The sequence below is a fragment of the Argentina silus genome (genome assembly GCF_951799395.1).
Source record: "Argentina silus genome assembly, chromosome: 3".
In the NCBI taxonomy this organism is placed as follows: domain Eukaryota; kingdom Metazoa; phylum Chordata; class Actinopteri; order Argentiniformes; family Argentinidae; genus Argentina; species Argentina silus.
In genome coordinates, this window is record NC_139657.1 from 10999371 (window position 1) to 11005720 (window position 6350).

Sequence of the window (6350 nt, forward strand, 5' to 3'; positions counted from 1 at the left end):
GGGGGGCGCCTTCTCAGTGCCCTATCTTTTTTATGGATCTGCTCGGCGATTCGCTGTTCTCAGACATTTGACCATTGATATGACTATATATGGGTGGTGATGGGCCAGAGAGCAGCCCCCTCAAGACGTCTGGTCCTATTTCTAACGTAGCTAAGGCTGTTCAGGGAGGACACTGTCCCGGGAAGATGGAGAGAAATGGAGAGAGAAGAGAACACCACAGGATGGACTTTTCTATTAAATCTCCTATTGCAAAAGGGCATTCCATTTAGAATATAACTTGATTACAAATCACACGTTGAGAATGGGTTATACAACATGTAGAGTAGACTACAATTGATTGACTATTTTGTTCATTATCCTCCAATTGTCTGCCACTATATTATTTGTCTCTGCTGGTTTTGCATTTCAAGTCTGCAGGCCTCATCATCAGTTTGTTCCTGTTAAATGATTTTTCCTTTCCCCCCCACCAGTGGGCCAGACCGTAGACAACAGCCTGTGCCTGTGCTATCCATGTAGCTATGTGCAAGCATAGCCTTGACTCCGCTTCTGTCTCTCAGCATGGGTGGTGTGGCTGATCCACAGGGAGGTGTTGTATTAGGACAGGTCAAGTGTACAGTCAGTGAAGAGGTACTCTTGGTGAAAGACTGAGGTCAACCAACCCCTCGAGGCATTGTTCACAGTCTTAGAGGCGCAAGATAGGGAAGTGGGTGCCTGATAATGTATCAGATAGCCTCCCTGCTAACTCTTTAAGTGTCAGTTGGCTGTGGATAGACAGCCTCCATGGGATATCCAAGTGTGATGGTATTTCAGCAGCCCTCCCTAAGACAGTTTACAGCAGGCCATGGCGAAACAACTGTTGTGCTTGATGTTAGAGAACTGTCACTGCTGTCCAAACTGCCTGAAAAGACAGAAAAAGATTTAAGGAAGACCATAAAACGCAATCTCCAGGGTAAAAGCAACATGGAACGGGCCTGTATGACCCTAGCCGATGGTTTCTTGTGAGTTTGGAAATAAACCTTAAATATCGATTGATTCATTGAATTCAATTCATTAATCATTTTGATGGTTTCATATATATTAATGAAAGCTAACCAAATGAACAAAATAGACTTGGCACTAACTGAGAAAAGGTAAAGGAAAATCATTTGTAAAGCCCCCAAGGATAACCAAAGTTCATATTGGTTAAACAAAATTGGATTCAGTTTGGGAACCTTCCAATTATTAGTTATTATTAGTGTGTAGAAAATAAAATGTTATCATCATAATGTCTAAAGCTGAAAAGCTGAGTGAAATATAGGCTCTGCCTGAGGCCTTCTTGAGACTCCCCTTGTCCTCACGAAGATTCTTAAGAGGATATTTATAGGACTGCCTTCTCCTTCAAGCACCTGCCTTGGTCTGTAAAGTTAAAAGTAAGACACTATGCCAAGCATCCAGGCCAGGGCCAACCCTTATGAGAGTAAGTCCCCAAAATAATCTCCCTCATGCTTTTCACAGGCTTTCACAGGATTTTGCCTGTTTTATATTGTTATTACAGTAACTGACATACTGTAACTTTAACTATTGAAAGCCTTATACTGTAGGTTTATTACTCATATCAAGAACTTTAATTTATAGTAGAGTTACTAAGTGGTAGTAGAGGTCAATGTGTCTTAAGCTTTGAGTGTCAGGTGATATTGAAATCTTATGATGAACCCACAGACTGAGCCAGCCTGTGCTGTAGAAGGGAGGTCATAAGAATAATTTACAGTGAAAATAATAGCAGTCTTTTCTGATTTCTTCTTTTCACTCTGACTCTGAATACCAATCTTGGAAGACCCATATAGTTCAGGTCAGGATTCAGTTAAAGCTTCATCTTTTCAACATTTCATCATGCTGTGAATAATATGACACTATGTTTAGTTTTCATTAAATAAGTCCTGTGCAGAGATATATTGTACAGTGCAGCTGCCTGCATCATATTCAAGACTACATTAACCTCAACTATTACCAGACATTGCTAAGGCTGTCAGAGGAAGCTCTGTCTTACTTTATGTCTGCTTCTACTATGTCAATGATTTGATTTTGATATTGAATCATGTTTCAAAATGTTTATAGATTCAAGCAGTGCAAATTTCCAAAAAAAGTGTTTTGTTCATTGGAAACAACAGCTGAATTAAGAAGCAGACTGTAATTCAACAACCTATTGAAGTGTAAGAAAATATCCACAGAATGATTGTGTCTGCACAATGCGTCTATGTACAGTGGTATTGTAATATGATCTTCTGTCCCCCTAATTGCCTCTACACTATTTTCACTCTGTTGCAGCCGGAGGAGGTTTGTGGTGGTATGCTGGATTTGCCCTGGTATTCTGGGAATGAAAATAAGCTCTATTATAATGTTTTCTTTTAACATATTATAATAGTAAAAATAGCTGGAGGCACAATGAGTATTGCTTTGATGTGAATTATTGCAAACCCTTTTCTCAATCTAGACATTACTGTTTTGTCTCCTGGTACTTGCAACATTAGTAATTGTAGATAATCCATTTTGACCAATGGTGGAAATGGATATTTGAGGACAAATATTGATCACTTTTCATTAACAGGCTGAACAAATTGGAAACGTTCAGAAGGATCAGAGTTTTAAAATGTTTTATTGTATGAGATCAAATATGATCTCATATTCATTCAATCTTGCAACTTACCGCAGAATTTTGCGGGTAGTAAGATTTATTTTTGCTTTGTGTGTCAACCGTATTTCAGTCTTTGTAGCTTTTTGCAGCTGCAGAACTGTACTTTTCTGTTTCCCTGCCAATGAAGTTCTACAAAATCTAAAGTGGTATAATTATGCGTTTGCTTGAAATCCAAGATTTGAAATAACTCTTGATAATTACAGACGTCTGTGCTCAAAGCTTTAGTGAACTTTTGTGAGGTTTTAAGGGACATAAGTGCATCTTAAATATGAAGGTGTTCATGTGAACCTACCATACAGTACTAATTTTTTTCTTGTTTGCTTTTTTGCACACAAATGACAATCAATATGACATTTTGTTTAAAAAGATGATATTTCCATAGTTTCATGCATTTAAGAATATGCATTTAAAAGCACAAGCTACAGTATAAGTGGTAAAAACATTTCTGGTCCTTTGGGGAGAGCTGACACTGAGTTATTAGACTACAATTTAGAGTCCAGTACAACACACATGCCCAGCATACATGGAGATCACAACGGATCAGCCCAGAATGCTCACAATACCAGTGCTTTGAGGTGGCAGACGGCTGCAGAACTCTTGCCAAGTGTTACTGTATCTGATCAAGAATTCATTCCCTCCTTCATTCCCTCTGGTTTATATTGTGTCTGGCTCCAGTGAAGAGAAATCACACATTGGGACACAACATCACTTTTGAGAGATTGATTTATACCACTCTGTTAGTTTATCATTATAAACATGATTAGATCCAGACGGGTCTCCCGATCAAAGAATAATGATATTGAGAACAATTAAACACAAATGTCAAAATACATGAAAAGAGGGTAATTCCATCTAACAGACAATTTAATAATGAGAATAAAGTTGTTTTTTTCCATATTTTTTAATGAAGATGATAGTGAGGCTGTATCAGGTCTGCTGATCTGGAACAGTAAGGCCCCCCCCCTATGTGTATGGAATGTCCGGTTCCCTTCTGTGGCCACTCAGGGAGGAGCTGGGCTCTGTTCTGCTGCTGTGTGTGAACGCTTGTTTATCTAAGCTAGAGAGCCCTTGGGAGAGAAGCTTGGGGATTCTATCATGGCTGAAAATGCTCCTGCGTCGCACACACAAATCTCTCTGCGGAAGTGGTTTCTAATGCTTCTCCGGACTGCATATTTGTAGGATTATATCAATCCACAGACAGAAAGAAACATATCCCCCACAACTTCTTACTCCTTTCATGTCAAACCTGCAAACCATTTCAATGACCATTCACTCCAACCAACTGTTGATATGCTTCCAGTTTCTTCCAGTACTGTACATCTGGGAAGTTGAGGGTCAGTGGGAAATACACAGACCTAGCTACAGTATGACGCCACTGGAGATAAAAATTAGGCTACTGTACCAGCCAGTAGCTGATAAGGTCTGGAGGAGGACTTTCGTGAGTACACTAGGATTCATATACTCCCCAGTAGGTGTGGGCTTGGTTGTTTGAGTTTGTTTGTGTGAGTTTTTGCAAGACAGCTTGCAAGCTGCTCCTTGTACTATCGTGTTGTCTCTTCTATCTACCACCACAGACACAGCACAGGTGTCCCTGGTATAGATCTGTGCCATTTTGACTAGAGTCAGCAAGACAGTGTAACATGCCTGTGGAGGGACTGAGGGTCGAAGCCCCGTCTAGATGATACTCTCCACTCTGGCCAAGTCAGTGTGAATGTCTCTCAGGAGGGCAGTGTTGGAGGGCTCCTTGTCAAATGCCATCTGAAGATTTCTGCAGACATGGTCCAGATATATATATAGAGCCCCTTAGATCCCTGTGGCTGCACCCTAAGGATTAGATAGCGCCATGCACGGGCATATTCATTTAGCACAGCAAATAGGGAGAGAGAATGTTGGGGCCCTGCAACCCTAGCCTGCTGTAACCCGAGTGTGACTAGTGCCCTAGTGTCGTAGGGGGTCTTTCTACGTACACTTAAGTCCCATTGGCTTACAGCTCTGACACTAAACATTACGTAGAAACAGGCTGACACCTAGCCCCAGTCAATGCCTACCTTCTGTACTTAAGTATGTTGGGTATTCTTTTAATAAAATCTCAGAGGCACAGGCTGAAGTCAGCAGGAGGACAATCTTTAATGCTAAACTTGTCACAAGTACAAAAAACTGCTACATACATCCATGCATATGTGACACTTTCCTCTCACACGCAAATGGCATTGGACATGTGAAATCATTGGACATCTAAGTCACATCATTAGATATCTATATCTAATATTCATCACTGATTCATTTTCTGCCATGAAATGAGGTATCAGGATCCTGGGGTGGGGAGGTCACATATTTCAGTGAGAGGTGCCCCTCTAGCAAGTAAGGCCCCTGTGTAGAATTCCACCTGTGTCAGGTATTTCCTATAGGAGGCTGCTGTTGATGGAGCGGCCCTTTAATCATATCACTGCCTGGAAAGGTCCTGTATTGGCCTGGAATGTGGCCCACAGGGTCTCCTTTCTTTTTGCTCCCGGTCTCGGCCACTGATGCACATTACCAAGTACTGCAGCACAAACCATTCTGAAACTCCTCAAGGATCATCTAGTCCGTCTTAGGTTGATCTGTGTACATCCCTCAGTTGACATTATTCAGCTTGAAGTCCATATCCTGTCTTGAGATAGAGAGAGATAGGTCACAGTTGAATACTAAGAATAGCTTTTTATTTCCTGTTAATTTAATACAACTCATCTGTTGTAGAGAAATAAGTAATACACCTAAATCTAGCCTCAAGAACACTGTAAATAGAATATCTAAAGAAAACAAACAGGACTTTGGAGGCAAAGGAACCCTGTGGAGGAACTTGTTTTTTTATGCTCCAAAAAGGCGGCTGTGGGTGGTAGCCATGATGGTGGAATATTTGTGGGTGAGCAAGGACTCCTCCCAAAGCGTTCTGTTTGTGTTTGCCTTCCACAACTTGGGACACAGAGAGGGAAGAATGGAAGGCATATCTGAGGCTGCTCTGTCAACTTAGACAAAAAGAGGGAGATACAAACCGTCATGAATCATTTCTAATCATGGTGGATACCACGTCTTAATTCCAAATACAAGCTACAATTCTCAAAGCCTCATTGTTTGAACTTGAGGGGTGACTGTATCTTGCACTTTGACTGTGCTTGTTTGCACATACCGAGGGGAAAGCCAACACGGGGGAGGAGAGTAAATGAGTGTTTACTGGCAGCTTGAAGTTCTCTCAGTTTTAGATAAGAGATTCCTTACCAGCATCAGGGCCGTGTCCTGGCCAGGAATTCTCCTTCCATGGATCAGAGGCTGTTGAAAGCTACTGATATGCGGGGGAGATCTTCACAAGTAGTTGTGCTGAAAACCCACTGTTCTTTGAATGATCTAGTGTTGACGACATCCCGTTCTGAATGTCTTGACCCTCTTTTAAATATTGTCTTTTGGTCCACAACCAGTTTTGTTTCTTCACAGTATGTAGCCTTGCATCTTGTTGACCCGACTGTTTAAATATTTGCCTCAATTCTTTTGCCCCCCTAATGTCACAAGGTTAGAACTTTCCATGTCTATACACACACAGAGAGAATCCTCCATACGTGTGTCCATATATGGAGCCTCTGGTGCTGTAGCCAGTGTGTGAGGTGGAGAGAGTTAGGTTGGGGAGTCTTTTTGTGAGGTCTAAGTC